The sequence below is a fragment of the Dendrobates tinctorius genome, unplaced genomic scaffold, assembly GCF_039654945.1.
Source record: "Dendrobates tinctorius isolate UK_male_01 unplaced genomic scaffold, ASM3965494v1 ptg000120l, whole genome shotgun sequence".
In the NCBI taxonomy this organism is placed as follows: Eukaryota; Metazoa; Chordata; class Amphibia; order Anura; family Dendrobatidae; genus Dendrobates; species Dendrobates tinctorius.
The window spans coordinates 35,545,166-35,564,971 of record NW_027361788.1 but is presented as its reverse complement, the minus strand read 5'-3'; the positions used below and the strand labels follow the sequence as shown (position 1 = coordinate 35,564,971).

The window sequence follows — 19,806 nt, the reverse complement described above, 5'->3', positions numbered from 1 at the left end:
TTAGCAGAGCATGCAGGGACTGAGCTGGAAACTAAGACCTCAGGAGGCAGGAAAAAATCACCAGCAGGGATAGAGGGAGTCGGCTGTCTTAAATCCAGTCTGAAACCCCAGATCTCCAATCGTTGTCCTCATTATCAGGTGGCAAGCCTCTGTTAATCAGATCAGCTCCATTACCTCCAGTAACCACCAGAGAGAGCCCAGAAAGAGAACTCGCAACCCCTCCGTCAACCTGACCAGCTCCACCACCTTCAGCAGTAACCAGAGGTAGGCCAGAAAGCGAATTCACAACAGACGACCCAGGAATATTCTGGGAGGTGACAGTGAGAGACTAGGGAAAGTAAAGAAGGCAAATTGTGTGTCCTGATGTCAAGGCTGTAATTGAAGAGAAAGGACTGAGAATTCAAAATTGTAAAGTTTCCTGTTTAAAGTTGGAATAGGACTGTGTCTTCGTTTTTGCCAAAAGAGTTGGAAAAAATGCGCAGCCACCTGGGGAAGGCCCTGAAGGTGAGAAGAATGGAGCAACAGGTATTCTGACAGAGCTGTCATGTCTATGTGAGGGAAGACCAGGGCATGCCTGAGCCGTTTACCTCAGCCACAACTACCGCCCTGGCAGACCCTTACACTGGCGTAGTCGGCAGAATGCCGAAGTTGTGCAACGTGGGAATGCTGTAAAAGATGACACTGATGTGACCGGAAAAGATGACACTGATGTGACAAGAAAAGATGAAACTGATGTGACAAGAAAAGATCAGACTGAAGATTTGAGAAAAGTGACAAGTGTCTCAGATGCTATTGAAACTCTGGAAAATTTGATGTGTTTTGACACGCTGCAATGAGGAGATATCGTGAAGAGAGTAGAGACTGAAATGCTGAATGTGCATTTTATTTAATGTGACTAAAACTTTGTGTGGGAGTGAAAATGCTTTGGTGACTAAGATGGCGGTTATAAAGATGGCGGTGAGTGGGCCAAAGAAGAAAATGACTACTGTGACTCCGCCTCTCATGGGCGTGGTTTCCTAGAAAGAGCGCGAAAATCTACCTGTCAACAAGCTTCGCCCATGGTGGGTGTGGCTAAAAGAACGAGGATCCCACACTCCACTATGGAACCTGCAAAGTGGGTGGAGTGACGTGGCAGCAACAGGAGGAGAGGACCCGTGCCGAGCGGCCAGCAGACGCTGCAAACGAATACTGGACTCACCAATTTCTTGTGACATGGGTGGAGCGGAGTCTGCAGCTGCAGGAGAGGTCCGTGGAGGAGAGCGGTCAGGAGTGCTGGAGCCGGGACGTCCGCAGCTGCAGGGGCCGGAACTACTTTGGCGGGAGCCGGAATCATGTCGCACAGACTTGGAGGCCAGAGAGCCGGAAGTAGCGGTTGCCCCAGAGGAACTTGAGACAGGGATGAGAGCAGAGCTAGACCTTTACCAGGCAACATCGGAGTACACCGCCACAGCCGCAGAAGAATACAGCAAGCCCGGGATGAGCGCAATCAGTGACAGCCAGCAGGAGAGGGTGAGTGCACCATGACCCCTGACCCTGGATGGATAGATCCTGCTTCGGTCCGCCACAGCAGAGGCTGCTGCCCCTTATTCCGTCTCTAATGAGTGGCCTACGCCTCATCCTAATACCCCAGACCCTGGGCCCAACGTCAGCAAGGCCATGTCCCTGGGGGCCTCTCGTTTTTGTAAGGGTGTTGTGCCCTTTCTGCTATCCAGAACCTCTCCTGAATGGACATAATGGGTCCCTGGACTAATGGACCGGGTGCGGCTGCAGCAACAGACTGTGTTCTAGAACCATGCAGCACACATGGGGCACAAAGGGAGGGGGACGCCAGGTACCCCTTAAGAAAAAAAGGACTCTTGTGCTGTTCTCCCTGCGTGAAGTATTGTATGTACTTAATAAAGTCTTTGGGTAAATAGTCTGGGATGACCATTGTTAAAGGGAGGTGGAATGTAAGGGATGTCTAAAGCCATGATTTACGTGCTTATTATTTATGTTACGTATATTTCATGGTGATTAATGTCCACATATGCGGTGGATACGATTCTCTGTATGCTTTGCTGTTATCCTATTTATGTAGGGCAAGCGTAGTTCCCTAGTAGGCCCACTAGATGGGGATATAGTTATGCTCAGAGTGTAAATAGTTAATGTAGGAGGGGCTAACTGTGGCTAAGCCATGGAGCATCTGGCATTTTAGTCAGTTGGGCTTCGTAGCCCTGACAGGGCAGGTAGCCCCGTAACATTTAAGGACATGAGCCCAGCCATTCAGGGCCTGAGGGCCACAGATGATAGCAGTGCAGAACATTGCAGTACCGAGCACTACACTGAAGATGGTAGTGAGACAATTGGCAGCAGTATGGCAACACAGATTGCTCATTAAGAGGCAGTTTGCTATGTGGGCCAATTCCCCTTTTGTCTGGAGCAAAACAGACAGGAACTCCCAAAGATGGTGAAGCTGGACAGGGAGGATGCTTTGATGTTGACCAGGTTGAGACGACCCAGGAATTTTCTGGAAGGTGACAGTGAGAAACTAGGGAAATTGAAGAAGGCAAATTGTGTGTTACCTGATGTCAATGCTGTAACTGAAGAGAATGGATTGAGAATACAAAAGAGTAAAGTTTCTTGTTTAAAGTTGTAATTGGACTGTGCCTTTGTTTTTGCCAAAAGAGTTGGAAAAGATGCGCAGCCACCTGGGGAAGGTCCTGAAGGTGAGAAGAATGGAGCAACAGGTATTCTGACAGAGAACTGTCATGTCTATATGAGGGAAGACCAGGGCGTGCCTGAGCCGTTTACCTCAGCCATGACTACCGCCGTGGCCGACCCTTACAGGACTGTGCTGCAGCGTTCCTACCCATGAAGACAGCAATCACATCAATGTGAATAATGTCCTGCGTCATTGTAAATATTGTGATGTGGTTATGTACAGTGTGTAGTAGTATTATAAGTAATGTAAATTGTCGGATGTGATAATATAAGGTATTATAGTGTAAGGCATAGTGTATAAGATTGGTAGTATAGGGATATATGTAATAGATTGTAGATTAGGTAGTGATGTTAGGGTAAGATAAAAGTTTGGGACTAGCCCATAGTGGGAGGGGATTAGTGTTAGGGCAAGTGATTGCTTCCTGTTATTAGGGAGTTCAAGTTTGGAGTGCTAAGTGAGTAGTGCTGCAAAAGGGGTGATCCATAGAAAGAGGAGATTTAAGTCCAGGCATAGCGAGATCCTGAGGAAAAGTGACTGACTAGTCATAGTAGCCTTCCGGAGAAGGGTCAGTGTAGAGGACACAGACTTACGAACCCCAGAGCTTGTAACGCAAATGGTAATGGCCCTATACAGGGCTGAGTTTGTGGGACTAGTGGGGATCGCGGGCAGTAGATCCAGGGTGTCAGAAGTGGAAGAAATAGGACATGGAACCGCTGAGCAAGTAGAGAGACTTGCTGATCCAGACTGTTCAGGCTGGGACATTGCGACTTAGGACAAAACAGTGTGTCTGAAAAGTTCGGGAATGGACTACAGAGGAAGGATACGGTGTGAGAGAAATTGCTGCAGAGGAAATGACCATAAGACTTTGTGCCCACTACCCCTTCCTTGGATATAGCCTTAGCCAAGTTATCCTTCAGTAAAGACTTATGTTTGAATGACGGTCTCCTTTATTGAACTGTGGAAACTATGGTCCTGGCTGGCCCACACCACAGGCTACAAGCACCCTGCATGGGCGCAAGGCCATCACAGCACAAGTCCACACACCCAGCCAGGACCCACACTTTCATGTAGTGAAGGAGCAGTGGGCAGAAGACCAGCAGAAGAGTGCAATGTGGCACAGCGGAATAACACAGCTAGCGTCACGGGGTTACCGCGACACAGAGGAACCAAAAGACCACATCGTCTGATTGCTAATACTCCTGCACTGAAAAGAAGCACTTCACCTTTTTAAATGGTTTTAATTTCTTTTGGCAGAACAGGTGTTAATTGGCCATGTTGGGAGCTCTGGGAGTCTGGGCTCTCAGCTGAGCACGGTTAAGCCCCTGTCACAAGTTTTGTGACGCAACAGCGATCTCACCAGCGAGATCGCTGTGTGTGACACTTATCAGTGACCAGCCCCCCCGCCGGGTATCGCTGATCATGCTGGAATGGCATGGACTTTTTTTGATCGTTGGTCTCCCGCTGGCCAGCACACATCGCGTGGCAAGCGGGAGATCAGCGAGCTGGAGCTGGTAACCAAGGTAAACATCGGGTTTCTAAGCGCCGCGCGGCACTTAGAAACCCGATGTGTACGTTAGATACCAGCGCGCTGGTGCAGGGAGCTGGTAACCAAGGCAAACATCGGGTTTCTAAGTGCCGCGCGGTGCTTAGAAACCCGATGTTTACCTTGGTTACCAGCTCCCTGCACCAGCGCACTGGTAACTTAACGTACACTGCGGGTAGTGGGTAACTAAGCGACGTGCGTCGCTTGTTACCCGCGTGTTGCTGTCCTGATCGCTGGTGAAGCTGCCTGTTTGTCAGCTCACCAGCGATCATGTAGCGACACACCAGCGATCCTGACAAGTTCATATAGTTGTCGGGATCGCTGGTGAGTCGCTATGTGTGATGGGGCCCTTAACCAATTATATCCCGTATTTAATCTTGGTCCTGACTGAAACACATTGTCAGAGCTAGCTTTTGCTGCATGTCTGGGAGGATAGTTGTTTGTTATATGAGAAGGGGGTTGATGGGTTTATCTGTGACTGTTGCTTGGATTAGTAAGTGTGATAATTCCTTTTCTTCTCATATGTTGGTTTTTCCCCATCCATTCCCCGATGTGTAAAGGGGGGATAAGTAAAAAGGTTAATTGTTGTATTTATTACTCTTTGCTAACTGGTACTGCTACATGTTTCCATGTGTTACTGCACATATGAAATGGTACTGCTACCCATTCTGGGTATTAGCATTGTTTTGTCTTTACATTTTATTGTATTATTGCTTTTATCTGCACATAGTTGTGATAATGTTTACTGCATTTTATGGTTTGTCATTTACAGTATAGGGAAAGCATAGTGCTCTTTTTGGACACTAGAGCGGGGCACTCTAGTGTATAGAACTCATAGTAGGAAAGAGTTAAGTGTAAGAGGGGCTGCCGGGAGTTAAAGTTAGAGTAGAAGGGAAGTTAGTTCAGATACGGCCAAGGTGCCCGAAGTGTCCACATGGGCTATAGGCCCAGGATGGCTCGGCAGCCACGCAACGTTAAACAGCGACAGCCCACGTTATCCACGGCCACTTGACATCAATACAGTGGGCCAGTACAGTAGAGAGAAGATATGGCGACTCATAGCCTGGGCGTACGCCTTTAGGGCAGGAGTCGGTTAGAGTGAGGAACAGAAGAATGCTGAAGCTTCGCAGGGAGCGGTACAGATGGGTCGGATGGTTTTTCAAAGGCAACCAAACTGGGTGGCAGCTGATTTCAAGTCTGGGGCGAAACAGGCAGAAGGAATTGTCATCATGGCGAGGTTAGGCAAGGAAGAAGCTGGGAAGCAGTCTAAGTCTACTTTCACACTTGCGTTTTTTTGTGGTGTGTTTTTTGCGCATGCAAACGCATACAAACGCTGTGTTTTTTTCAAGCAATTTTATGCGCATGCAGGAAAAAACGCAACGTTTGTATGCGTTTTTAGTGCGTTTGCGTTTTTTTGCACATTGTTTGTCCTCACCCCCAAAAAATCTAGATAGCAATCTTTCACTTCAACTTGGATTTGGACATCGCGTTGGCTAGGGCATATGCAGTTGTTTGCCATGAACAAAGGAAGAGAGAGAGACAGCGAAGACGGCAGCGGCGGCGTATGTGGATACATCAGATTGTTGAACTCCGAGAGAGTCGTGGGGCGTACCACACCCTCTACAGTGAGCTACAGGCAAACCCGGAGAAATTTACAGATTATATCCGGATGTCCCAAGAAAGCTTCAAGGATTTGCTTGGTCGTGTTCAAGAACCCATCCGGAGACAGGACACAGCTTCGTCGTGCGATTACTCCTGAGGAACGGCTCCTGGTGACATTAAAGTACGTAATATTTAAAAACCAAGGGGTGGGGTCTGATGTTTTTTTTTTTTTTACATGTACTATTCAAAACCTGGGCTAATTATTTTTCATGAATGTACTAATTTTTTATTTTATAGTTTTAAAAAACCATATACAGAAATATTAATTTTACTTCTTTCTCTGTTTCGCAGATTCCTGGCGACTGGAGAGACCCTCTCTTCACTACACTTCCAGTACCGTATTGGAATCTCTACCTTGTCTGGAATTGTTGCGGACACCAGCCGGGCTCTCTGGAACGTTCTTTGTCCAGAATTTATGCCCCTGCCCACCGCTGAAAAGTGGATGGAAATTGCTGACAAATTCTGGACAGTCTGCAATTTCCCCAACTGTTTGGGAGCTGTTGATGGTAAACATATACAGATCATCAAACCCAAAAGAACAGGATCTGACTACTATAATTACAAAAAGTACTTTTCAATAGTACTCATGGCCATTGCGGATGCCAGATGTATGTTTGTAGCAGTGGACATTGGCGCATTTGGCCGTGGTAATGACTCCCTGGCTTTTAAAAACTCAGACATGGGCTGGAGGTTGTATGGCAACCAATTTAATTTCCCTATGCCACGGCCTCTTCCCCACACCGAAGCTCCGCCACTGCCCTTTGTAATGGTTGGGGATGAGGCATTTCAAATGTGCGCAAACCTACTGAAACCCTACTCCAGCCGTGACTTGGACCACACCAAAAAAATATTTAATTACAGGCTGGCCAGGGCCAGAAGAACTGTAGAGTGTGCTTTTGGGATTCTTGTCTCTAGATGGCGAATTCTCGGCACAGCCATTAATCTTAAACTTGAAACAGTGGATGAGGTGGTGAAGACGTGTGTGGTTCTACATAATTTTGTGATGGCTAAAGAGCACCCGACCTTTGAACTCGATGATGCTGCTCCTAACCCATTGCCTGAATTCACACAGCACCCTCTCAGGTCATCCGTCGAAGTTGGCCAAATGAGGGACCAATTTGCGGCCTACTTTATCTCTGATGTAGGATGGGTGCACTGGCAAGATGAAATGGTGTAAAAATGTTTTTGTGTGTGTATGTTAATAAAAAACCTGTTTTGATACCAGTACCGAGTGCACTATGTTTTTTACACTCCAGTAAAATAAAAAACTTCCCATGTATACATGTGAATTCATGATGTTCTCACACCTGGGCAGGTAAATATACATACAGTTGTGGCCAAAAGTATTGACACCCCTGCAATTCTGTCAGATAATACTCAGTTTCTTCCTGAAAATGATTGCAAAAACAAGTTCTTTGGTATTATTATCTTCATTTAATTTGTCTTAAATGAAAAAACACAAAAGAGAATGAAGCAAAAAGCAAAACATTGATCATTTCACACAAAACTCCAAAAATGGGCCAGACAAAAGTATTGGCACCCTCAGCCTAATACTTGGTTGCACAACCTTTAGCCAAAATAATTGCGACCAACCGCTTCCGGTAACCATCAATGAGTTTCTTACAATGCTCTGCTGGAATTTTAGACCATTCTTCTTTGACAAACTGCTCCAGGTCCCTGATATTTGAAAGGTGCCTTCTCCAAACTGCCATTTTTAGATCTCTCCACAGGTGTTCTATGGGATTCAGGTCTGAACTCATTGCTGGCCACCTTAGAAGTCTCCAGTGCTTTCTCTCAAACCATTTTCTAGTGCTTTTTGAAGTGTGTTTTGGGTCATTGTCCTGCTGGGAGACCCAGCTTTCTCACACTGGGCCCTACATTATGCTGCAAAATTTGTTGATAGTCTTCAGACTTCATAATGCCATGCACACGGTCAAGCATTCCAGTGCCAGAAGCAGCAAAGCAACCCCAAAACATCAGGGAACCTCCGCCATGTTTGACTGTAGGGACCGTGTTCTTTATTTTGAATGCCTCTTTTTTTCTCCTGTAAACTCTATGTTGATGCCTTTGCCCAAAAAGCTCTACTTTTGTCTCATCTGACCAGATAACATTCTTCCAAAACGTTTTAGGCTTTTTCAGGTAAGTTTTGGCAAACTCCAGCCTGGCTTTTTTATGTCTCGGGGTAAGAAGTGGGGTCTTCCTGGGTCTCCTACCATACAATCCCTTTTCATTCAGACGCCGACGTGTTATGAGTTCATTTTCCCCTTCACCATTGAGGTCTGATGAACTCCCTCTTCTGGTGAAGGAAGGTAGTGAGGCTGATTACCAAGCACCTGAGCTGGGAGAGGATGACTTGGCGACGGGGATCTCTGACTGGATATAAGGCAGCCGACGCCCTTCCTCCTCGCTGGTGATTTCTCTGTGGAATTCTAGGAGACCAGTCTGATTCCTGCTCCTCAAAAGCTAAGTTTTCTGCTTTGCCTTTTTTCATTTGTGTTTTGGTTTTAGTTTGCCTTGCTTTTCTGGATTCTGCCATTCCCTGCTGGGGTGAGCTGAATTCCTTTTTTGTCGGTTGCTCTGTCTTCAGAAAATACCTGAGTACTGACATAGTCTTTTTGAAGCCTAGCGTCTTCAGGGCCTTTTTCCCTGTCAGTCTGTTGGCTCTTATTTTCATAGGGTTTTTCGCGGATTGCAGACAGCAGATTTCCTATCCTGTCCTATCTAGTTAGCTTGGGCCCCATCATTTGCTCAGTCTATCTTTCTATCTGTGTTAGTGTTTTTTCTTCTTGCTTCACCGTCATTATATGTTGGGGGCTGCCTATTTCTTTGGGGTCTGCTCTGGGGCAGTTTAGATTTCCCTTTCTGTCTTTAGGTTATTTAGTTCTCCGGCTGTGATCGAGGGGTCTAGGGCACCGTAGGAACCCCCCACGGCTACTGCTAGTTGTTGATAGGTTCAGGGGTCTGCAATCCGATAGCTGCCAACTTCTCTGGTTTTCTGGACTTAGCTAGCATTTCTGTTTTTGCCTCCTACGGTGACTCATTCATAACACCGATGGATAGTACGGATTGACACTTGTACCCTCGGACTGCAGGGCAGCTTGAACTTGTTTGGATGCTAGTCGAGGTTCTTTATCCAACATCCGCACAATCTTGCGTTGAAATCTCTTGTTAATTTTTCTTTTCCATCCACATCTAGGGAGGTTAGCCACAGTGCCATGGGATTTAAACTTCTTGATGACACTGCGCACGGTAGACACAGGAACATTCAGGTCTTTGGAGATGGACTTGTAGCCTTGAGATTGCTCATGCTTCCTCATAATTTGGTTTCTTAAGTCCTCAGACAGTTCTTTGATCTTCTTTCTTTTCTCCATGCTCAATGTGGTACACACAAGGACACAGGACAGAGGTTGAGTCAACTTTAATCCATGTCAACTGGCTGCAAGTGTGATTTAGTTATTGCCAACACCTGTTTGGTGCCACAGGTAAGTTACAGGTGCTGTTAATTACACAAATTAGAGAAGCATCACATTATTTTTCGAACAGTGCCAATACTTTTGTCCACCCTCTTTTTTATGTTTGATGTGGAATTATATCCAATTTGGCTTTAGGACAATTCTTTTTGTGTTTTTTCATTTAAGACAAATTAAATGAAGATAATAATACCAAAGAATTTGTGTTTGCAATCATTTTCAGGAAGAAACTCAGTATTAGCTGACAGAATTGCAGGGGTGTCAATACTTTTGGCCACAACTGTATGAGTTAAACTGCAGCATCGCTAGTCTGCGTGAAATATATTAGTACGTAAGCAACGCTGCAGGTTAAATATGATATGTGTCATGGTCACGTGTGTCAGGTCGCAGGAATATGGAGGAAAATATATATACTCGCTGGTCGCCTCCACACGACCAGGAGGGGCGGCATCGAAGATTTGGCATGAGCCCCGCGGACTATTCACCAATCCACTCACTACAGGGACGTACCCCTTCACCTCGGGGAATACCAGGCAGCTCCGTGGGGCACCATTCCTCCCACCTGCCTGGGTGCGTCCCCTGTAAGAGCAAGTCCCGCTCCCCAGCAGCGACTACACACCTAGTCTGCTCACCACAGGGATGTACCCCTTCACCTCGGGGAATACCAGGCAGCTCCGTGGGGCACCATTCCTCCCACCTGCCTGGGTACCTCCCCATGCGAGAGCAAGTCCCGCTCCCCAGCAGCGACTCTAGGGGCTTTTGCCAGACCGCAGCAGCCATTTTTGATTTCCTGGTTACCTGAGCAGAGGCCCCAGACCGTGATAACTGCTGCTGCAGCGGCTCTAAACACCTTGCCGCTCCCCACTCACATCAGTGAGGCCCGGCAGCAATTACTCAACGGTCTCCACATGGCCAAGGCTCACCAGAAAAAAAACTGTATGGCCTGTGATATTGTGAGATTGCTTTCACTTTGAAGTGGAGAGCCTGGAGGAAGGATGGAGCTGGTGAGGAGTCCTGCGCAGCTTAGCCAGGGGGGACGTGTTGTAGCTATGGTGTCTGGACGAAGGGCTGGCATGGCGTGGTGGAGTCGCAGTGATGGAGTCAGCGGGAAGTGTCTGCATGGTCTGGTGGAGTGGCTACTATGGAGAGTGGCACTCACCATGTGGAACTTGGCCGCTGAGCTGGACTCAAGCATGCTTGACTTCGTGGCAGAAGCTGAACACTTCCTTGGGACTCTGGTTCTAAGCAGCTGCAACTGGTGTTGGACTCTTCTGCAAGGCTGCACTAAGGTGAAGGATCCTGTTATGGTGATGGATCCAGGTGGAGGAGAAGATGCACTCAGGTGGAGGGCTCTGTTGCTGGGAGCGCACGCAACAGAGCAAAGCTAAGTGGTGTTTCCCCTGTATTGTCTCTTTCCTCATGTGTGTTATTAGTGCAGTGGTGGGATTAGTTTCCGCACCGACCTATGCCCTAGTGAGGGTTTAGGGTCAGGGCGAGCTAGGGCGTTGAGGTACGCGTGCGGCGCCCGGTGCGAAACCGGCATGGGGAACGTTAGGAGTGCAGGGACACTGGCTCGGGGGAGCTCAGGAGGTCTCCAATTCCCTTTTCCCTATTGCAGGGCCCACCATTGTTAAAGTTTCCCAGGTTCCCCCTTTATCATTTGATTATTGTATGTATAACGTGTAATACCTAAATTCGCCAGGTGGAGGCGGCGTATCCACCTGCACGTTTTTATTTAAATGCGCCCCACTGGAGGCGGTGTATCCAGGGTCACGTGTGTTATGGGTTCGCCTTGCGGCATCATCTGCGTCCTGACACACGTGATCATGACAATATGTGTATTAACCAGGCCATGATTGATAAATAGTTATGATTAGAGTTGAGCGGCTTTGGTAGGATCGGGTTTCATGAAACCAAATTCGTTTCAAATGAAACTGGTCCGACTAGTGTAAAAAAAGTCGGAGTTTCGTTCAAAACCCGACCCCAATGCAAGTCAATGGGGAATAAACGTCTGCATTGAGTGGATGAATGTAATCCGCTCAATGCCGACTTTTATTTCCCATTAACTAACATTGTGGTAGGGTTTCGAACGAAACTCTGACTTTTTTTGGCCCTAGTTTGACCAGTTTGTGTTTCATGAAACTAGATCCTAGTCGGTCAACTCTAGTTATTATACTAGGCCTTGGTATTTCACATATGACGTGTATTTTACCCATCAGTAAATTCAACACACACGTAATAAGAGTATGTTGTTAATTACAAGTTATATCAATAATCCCCCTTGCCTAGTATCACAATAAGTGAAATGAGGATGATAAAAACAGCCAATCCTCAAAACAGTTTTTATGACACCTTGCAAAGTTTAAGGCGCATTGTGTGTACGACGCAGTGTGTGTAGGCGGCGCCAAAAACATTAATCAAACTTTGTTATGGTGAACCAGAAATTTAAATTTATTTTTAACCAAAAAAATTATAAAAAACTTTATTTTTTTCTGCGTTTGGGGGCAGATGGTTGCAAGTTGGGGGTGTGCATTGAAGATGAACAGCTTATAGTCGATGAAGGTGTTCTAGGGGAAGGGGCAACAAAACTTGTGGGGGAAGGGAGTCCAGTTATGGGAATGGAACTAGACACACTAGGAGGAGAGGACAGAGGTTCAGCTACAGTGGTCCTAACTGTTTGTCTCCTTAAACTGGCCTGCCTGGACCTACTTGGACCCAATGCCCGCCTTGATTGTTGGCGCCACCTGGAACTTGGGGCAAATAAGGAATGTGGGTCCCCCGTCTGCTGCTGTGGCTGCTGCTGTGCCTGCTGCTGTGCATGCTGTTGCTGCTGTGCATGCTGCTGATGCTCTGTGGTGGCAGTGCTCGTCCTTGCAGGAGGACTGGTGGCAGCAGTGATGGTCCAGGTTTGCGGAGTGGTGGTGGCAGGGCTACTACATGTTGTAGTGTTTGCGGCAGGGCTGTTCCATGTTTGAGGAGTGGTTACTGTGGCTGTGCTCCAAACATGCATGGGGTTAGTGGTGGTGCTCCAGACAGGAGCAGCGCTTGCCATGGTGGTGTCGGTGAAGTGACCAGCAGCACTCAGACTTGTGGTGGTGTAATGGTGGGTGTCCTGGCTTTGAATAGAGGTGTCCGTGCAGTGGTATGCAGCACAAGTCGTTAGTGAGGTGAAGTGAGTAAATGGTGGCACAGTTGGAAATGACACCACTGACTGCTGTACCGATTATGCTGCATAGCCTGCAAGAAAGCGTTGTTGCAGGCCTGCAGCACAGCTGTTGCTCAGGACTAAGGTGTTCTGCCATGCCCTTTTCAATCTTACTAAAAAAAGGAGCGCTGGTCTGTTGAGGTCGGCCTCCAGACGGTCAAGGTGCTGTTCGACGAATGGAAGCTGTGTTCCATGTTGTTAAAACCATATTCCATGAGTGAAAAACCGCTTTCCACTCTGTCTGACAGTGACTTGAGGCTGGCATTAAAGGCCTCGCTCAAGTGCATAAACTCGGGCAAGACATTCCTGTCCAAGGCCCACTGCCGCTGGCGGGTAGTGCCCACATAACCAGTGGCAGAGACCTGGGACGGGAACACCTGATGGACAAGCTTCCTGGTCACCAGCTGTCTGTGTGGCTGACCTGCAAGGTGCTTCCTGGCTGTTGGATGGCTGGGATGGGTCAGAGGACGTCCGATGAAGGACCGCTCCAGGGCCAGGTTGCAGGGTGCTGCTCCAGGTGCTGTGGAAGAAAGGAAAATCATTACTATCATGCCTTTACAGGAAGCATCAGCTGTGGATTAGAAAAACACAGATTAATAAAAATAAAAACCAAAAAATTATAATACTTACGATCTGGTGGCAAGGACCGGTCTTAGGAACTGCAATGCTTGATAGTACCGGTATCTTGTTCTTGTCCTTGATGCTGAACCACTGCGAACCTGGTCCTCAGCGCGAACATCACTGTTGAAGCGGTCCTTGATCGAGCGCCAATGTGTTCGGACTTTGTCCACTGTTGGAAAAACAAACAAACATTTAACAATTGTGTTTGATGCACGACATATTCTATCACTAAACCCAACAGTGCCATCACGAACAAGAGTCAATGCGGCACAATACAGCAATACAATACCCAAAGCAGTCACTGTTGAACCAGATGACACTGTTGGGTTTCCTGCTAGAATATATCTAGCACGAAACCCAACAGTGCCATCAAGGACAAGAGTCAATGCGGCACAATACAGCAATATAATACCCAAAGCAGTCACTGTTGAGCCAGATGACACTGTTGGGTTTCCTGCTAGAATATATCTAGCAGGAAACCCAACAGTGCCATCAAGGACAATAGTCACTGTGGCACAATACAGCAATACAATACCCAAAGCAATCACTGTTGAACCAGATGACACTGTTGGGTTTCCTGCTAGAATATATCTAGCACGAAACCCAACAGTGCCATCAAGGACAAGAGTCAATGCGGCACAATACAGCAATATAATACCCAAAGCAGTCACTGTTGAGCCAGATGACACTGTTGGGTTTCCTGCTAGAATATATCTAGCAGGAAACCCAACAGTGCCATCAAGGACAATAGTCACTGTGGCACAATATAGCAATACAATACCCAAAGCAATCACTGTTGAGCCAGATGACACTGTTGGGTTTCCTGCTAGAATATATCTAGCAGGAAACCCAACAGTGCCATTAAGGACAAGAGTCAATGCGGCACAATACAGCAATACAATACCCAAAGCAGACACTGTTGAGCCAGATGACACTGTTGGGTTTCCTGCTAGAATATATCTAGCACGAAACCCAACAGTGCCTTCAAGGACAATAGTCACTGCGCAATAACAGAGCAGGGAAATACTTACTAAATGCCTTTTTGGAGGATGCAGTGGCGCTGTCCCAGCCATCCATCAACGCTGCGGCCACCTCATTCCATAGCCGCGGGGTCACCACATTGTCCTTGTACAGCCAGTCACGGCTGTCCCACAACGGGGCACGCTCCTGGACCAGGTGGATAAGGTGCTCATTATCCAGGTAAACGTCTTCATCCCATTGTGGAACCTAGACAAAACACATTCATTAGAATATTCGAATTTTGTGTGAATAAAAAGTTACAAAAAAGATCCAGAAAAGAGGAAATATAGAAGATAAAAAATAAAGAACATTATAAATCATTTGATACTTACATTCCGTATCACCACCGGGACTTGGCTTGGCTGCTCATGCTGTTCGCCCTCACTAGTCGCGTCCGCAGAAGATGACGATGTCTGAAAAAAACCAACAAACGTTAGAGATTTTGAGAAGCAGCACATATACTTACCAAATGCACGAAAATAATCACCTCACGGTCTGCTTGCACCAGTTCCTGCCGGGATGGTGACGAAGACATACTGCCTGTAAAAATAATACAAAGCATTAGTACATATACAATTTAAAAGGACAGGCATACATTTTTTTAGATGTAATAATACTCACATTCTTGCCGCTAAAGCTGGAATTGAAAATGGGGTCTTCTTTTACAGTCTTTCTGCTCTCCAGGCTGTCTATATAGTAATGGTACAGTGCTGGCAGACACTTCCTTTTATATAGACCTGAAGTTTTTTTAGGTGGGGATTTTTATAACTAGTCTAACCAATGGACACTAAAAAAACGCACGCACAAAAAAACGCATACATGCGCATGCCAATACGCACCCATAGACCATAATGGTAATTTTTTGCGCAAAGTGCGCATGCGTTTTTTTAAGCGGTTGGGCAGAACAAAAAATGCAACATGTAGCATCTGGAAATTAAGGACGCACCATAAAAACGCAGCGCACGAAAAACGCATACGTGCGCATGCCAACGCGCACGTATGCACACCCATGTTAAATATAGGGGGAAAACGCATGCGCACGTATGCGCAAAAATGCAGCGCAAAAAAATGCAAATGTGAAACCAGTCTTAGAATGTCCAGTCCGGACGTGTGCCGTATAGAAGCGTCAGCAAAGTAGGGAGAGCTGAGGAAGCAAGAAAAGATGAATGTGTATGCAATGATGTGCCAACTGTGGATATATTGTGGGAAGTTAAATCACACCTCACCATCTGTGCACTCGACCCCATGACACCTCCTACCCAAACCTAAACAACACTCTTATCCCATCCCTAATCCACCTCTTCAACCTATCACTAACTTCTGGTACCTTCCCTTCTGCTTTCAAACATGCCACAATCACGCCTATCCTTAAAAAGTCAACCCTCGACCCAACCGCTATGTCCAACTATCGCCCAATATCACTGCTCCCATTCACTTCCAAACTCCTGGAGCAGCACGTCCACGCTGAACTTTCCTCCCATCTCTCATGTAACTTGCTCTTTGACAATCTGCAATCTGATTTCCGCCCCCATCACTTCACTGAGACAGGCCTGACTAAAATTACTAACGATCTACTTACAGCCAATGCTAACGGACAATACTATACTCCTCCTTCTAGACCTGTCCTTTGCTTTTGACACAGTTGACCACTGCCTCCTACTACAGATCCTCTCCTCCATTGGCATCAAAGATCTCGCCCTATCCTGGATCGTCTCATACCTTTCCAACCGCATATTAAGCATCTTCCACTCCCACACTACCTCCTCATCCCACCTTCTCTCTGTTGGAGTCCCCCAAGGCTCTGTTCTAAGACCCCTACTCTACTCTTCTCAATCTATACACTTGGCCTGGGGCAACTCATAAAGTCCCATTGATTCCAGTACCACCTTTATGCTGATGACACTCAGATCTACCTCTCTGGCCCAGACGTCACCTCTCTGCTGTCCAGAATCCCAGAGTGTCTATCAGCTAGATCCTACTTCTCTCGGTTCTTCAAACTCAATGTGGATAAATCTGAACTCATCATTTCCATCTCACAGATCTTTCTTACCTGACGTATCACAACTAACGACATCACGCTTTCCCCGTATCTGAAGTCCGCTGCCTCAGAGTAACCCTTGACTCTGCCCTGTCCTTCAAACCACTCATCCAAGCTCTTTCCACCTCCTGTTACCTCTATCTCAAAAATATTTCCAGAATCCGCCCTTTCCTCAACCCTCAATCTAATAAAATGCTTGTGCAGGCCCTCATCATCTCCCACCTCAACTACTGCAACATCCTTTTCTGTGGCCTCCCTGCTAACACCCTTGCACCTCTCCAGTCCATCCTTAACTCTGCTGCCTGACTAATTCATCTCTCTCTTCTTTATTCCTCAGCTTCTCCCCTCTGCAAATCTCTTCACTGGCTCCCATTCCCTCAGCGTATCCAGTTCAAATTAGTAATACTGACCTACAAGGACATCTACTGTATAACCTGTCTCCTCCATATATCTCTGAACTCATCTCCCAATATCTTCCCTCACATAATCTCCGGTCCTCCCAAGACCTCCTTCTCTCCACACTTATTCGCTCCTCACCCAACCGCCTCCAAGACTTCTCCCGAATATCCCCCATCCTCTGTAATTCTTTGCCCCAACACGTCCGACTATCAACCACCTTCGGATCCTTCAGATGAAAACTGAAAACCCACCTCTTCAAGAAAACTTACAGGCTGCAATGACCCCACTGCCTCCTCACCACTACCGGAGCTACCACCTCACCAACACCGGAGCAGCTGCAACCCCCCAACCTACTGTCTCTTTTCCCACCATCCTGTAGAATGTAAGAACACAAGGGCAGGGTCCTCTCTCCCCTCTGTATCAGTCTGTGATTGTTAGTTTGTTTACTGTGAGTGATATCTGTAATTTGTATGTAACCCCTTCTCATGTACAGCACCGTGGGATCAATGGTGCTATATAAATAATAATAATAATCGAGAGACTCACAATTTGATTACAGCAGCGCAAGCATGTAAAGTAGTGTCATGGACACCAACCACTTTAATACTTAGCCAACTGAGCAAGTCTATAAGGCCATCGAGCAATACTTCCCTAGAGGTGCAAGGTTACAGAGGACACAACCCACCGAATGTTATGGATTTGTTTTTAGAAAAAAGTAGCCATGTTTTCCTAACTCTATAAATTCCTGTAAGGTGTAGTTGCTTACTATATTCAGCTATTTATTTTAGTTGTGTGTACTTGATACCTTGCCCATGAACTGTTAATATATACAGTACAAATACATTATTGCACCTAGTTCATAGGGCTCAGTATTTAAGAGCAAAGAGAAGGATTGGGGAGGTTTGCTACCAATAAACTAAATGTCAAGCAGCTGCTGCAAAAACAAAAAATATTTTAAGATGCATGACAATAACAATCCCAAATTGTCAAGTTTATTGTCCAGATAGGAGAGAATTACCACCACTATGATACAAGCCTGGCATTTATCTGGCTCTTCCAATATCTTGTATACCTGTAAACTAAGAGGCAGTGCTCAATGCCAAACAGCTGCTGTTAAAGCATCTATAATTGTAAGGTGCATAACTGGAAAAACCTATAATTATCATGTGCATTGTCCAGATAAGTGGAATTTATCTGCCTCTTCTATTATCTTCTATACCAGTGAATTAAGAGGCAATTCTCAATACCAAGCAGCTGCTGCAAAAGCATCTGTAATTGTAAGGTGACTAACTGGAAAAAATTAAATTTATCAGGAACATTGTGTAGATAAGAAAAAATCAGACTCATTGTCTATGCTACAAGCTTGGAATGTATATGCCTCTTCCTATGCTGTGTATACCAGTAAACTAAGAGGCATTGCTCAATGCCAAGCAGCTGCTGCAAAAGCAGCTATAATTTTAAGGTGTGTAAAACTTGAAAAATTCTGAAATAACAGATGCATTGTCCAGAAATAGGAGAATGAGCCTCCTTGTCCATGCTACAAGTGAGGCATGTATCTGCCTCTTCCAATATCATCTATACCAGTAAAATAAGCAGCAACGTTCAGTGACAAGCAGCTGCTTTCATTTTAAGGTACATATCTAGAAAATTTCCAAATTATCAGAGTTTTTTTTGCCTAGATATAAGCTTAGCATATACTGTACACGAATCTTCCAATATCTTCTATACCAGTAAAATAAGAGGCAATGCTCAATGCCAAACAGCTGCTGCTAAAGCATCTAGAATTTGAAAGTGCATAACTGGAAAAATTCAGAATTATCAGGTGCATAGTCCAGATATGGGAGAATCAGCACCTCCTTGCCCATGCTACAAGCGTGGCATGTATCTGCTTCGCCCAGTATCATTATATCATGTTCTGGTAAAGATTGCCCAAGATGGCAGCGATGCCCGCTGTTATTGCAGTTCCAGGTAAGGAATTTGTTTTCTCTCCTAGGTGCCATTCTCCAGCCAATCTGTTCCTCATTAGGAGGGGCAGACAGCCCAGGAAAGGGCTCAGCCTGTAATCTCCTTTCCAGTTGGTATCCATCTGCAGATGTGTAACTAGTTCTGAGTTATGCAGAGGAGACATTTATTACTGTGGCCTTGCAAATTTTCCATCCCAAGAAGTAAGGTAGACATGGTGAAGGAGGTGGCTCCCCCCTCCCTGGTACTCAACGGTCACATTTTTAATGTCACAGAAGAGTTATATCAGGATGGGTTCAGCTGTCTGGCTCCCCCTCCAGCAGGCTGGTTATGTTCGTTTATTTTACTAAGGCCTTTCTTGGAAGTCCTGATGATGATGTTAACAGCACAAAGCCATAATTGGCCCACATTAAATCAAGGAAGCGATATGTTTTTGTAAAGCCGCAGAAAAGGTGCCGGGGGAGACGGAGGAAGATCGGTGGACACAGCGCTTTCCAGCACCTTCCAATCCAAAATCTAAAGACTTTGCCATCCCGGGAGAGCTTGGCGTCCAAATCACTTTAGCAGCTGCACGGAGTTGAGAGGCAGCAGGTGACAGGTCTGGGTTGACATCTTAAGTGTCACCTCCGAAACAAAAGCAATCCAGAATAGAAAAAGGCTGTGTCCTATAAGGATGATAATCTAGGTGGTAACATCTTCACCAGCCGGCAATTTTGCTGTGTGCCCAAGAACACAGTTTCCTGCCATGTTTCTTTTTCAAGGTACCTAATATTGAAAAACGCCAATAAAGAAAAGAGTCCTTAGGATATCCATAAATATTCATATTCAATCATTTGTGACTGATATAAAAAAATACATTATTAATACAGTACTAATCCTAAATAAAAATGCATTATACTCCAGAGCTGCACTCACAGGTTTTATACTCCAGAGCTGCACTCACTATTTGCACTATTTGGCTGGTGCAGTCACTGTGTACATACATTACATTACTGATCCTGTACTGACCCTGAGTTACATCCTGTATTATACTCCAGAGCTGCACTCACTATTCTGCTGGTGCAGTCACTGTGTACATACATTACATTACTGATCCTGTACTGATCCTGAGTTACATCCTGTATTATATTCCAGAGCTGCACTCACTATTCTGCTGGTGCAGTCACTGTGTACATATATTACATT

General features: G+C 46.0%; 1 long non-coding RNA gene across 1 annotated transcript in view; it reads left to right on the top strand.

Annotated features, from left to right (window-relative positions):
* LOC141046779 (uncharacterized) overlaps positions 1 to 17,414 on the top strand; it is an 84,385-nt gene extending 66,971 nt beyond the window's left edge. The window contains exon 2 of the long non-coding RNA XR_012219659.1: positions 16,598 to 17,414. This is a non-coding gene — a long non-coding RNA (uncharacterized lncRNA). The remainder of the gene's footprint in view (positions 1 to 16,597) is intronic.
* Positions 17,415 to 19,806: the final 2,392 nt, after the last annotated feature.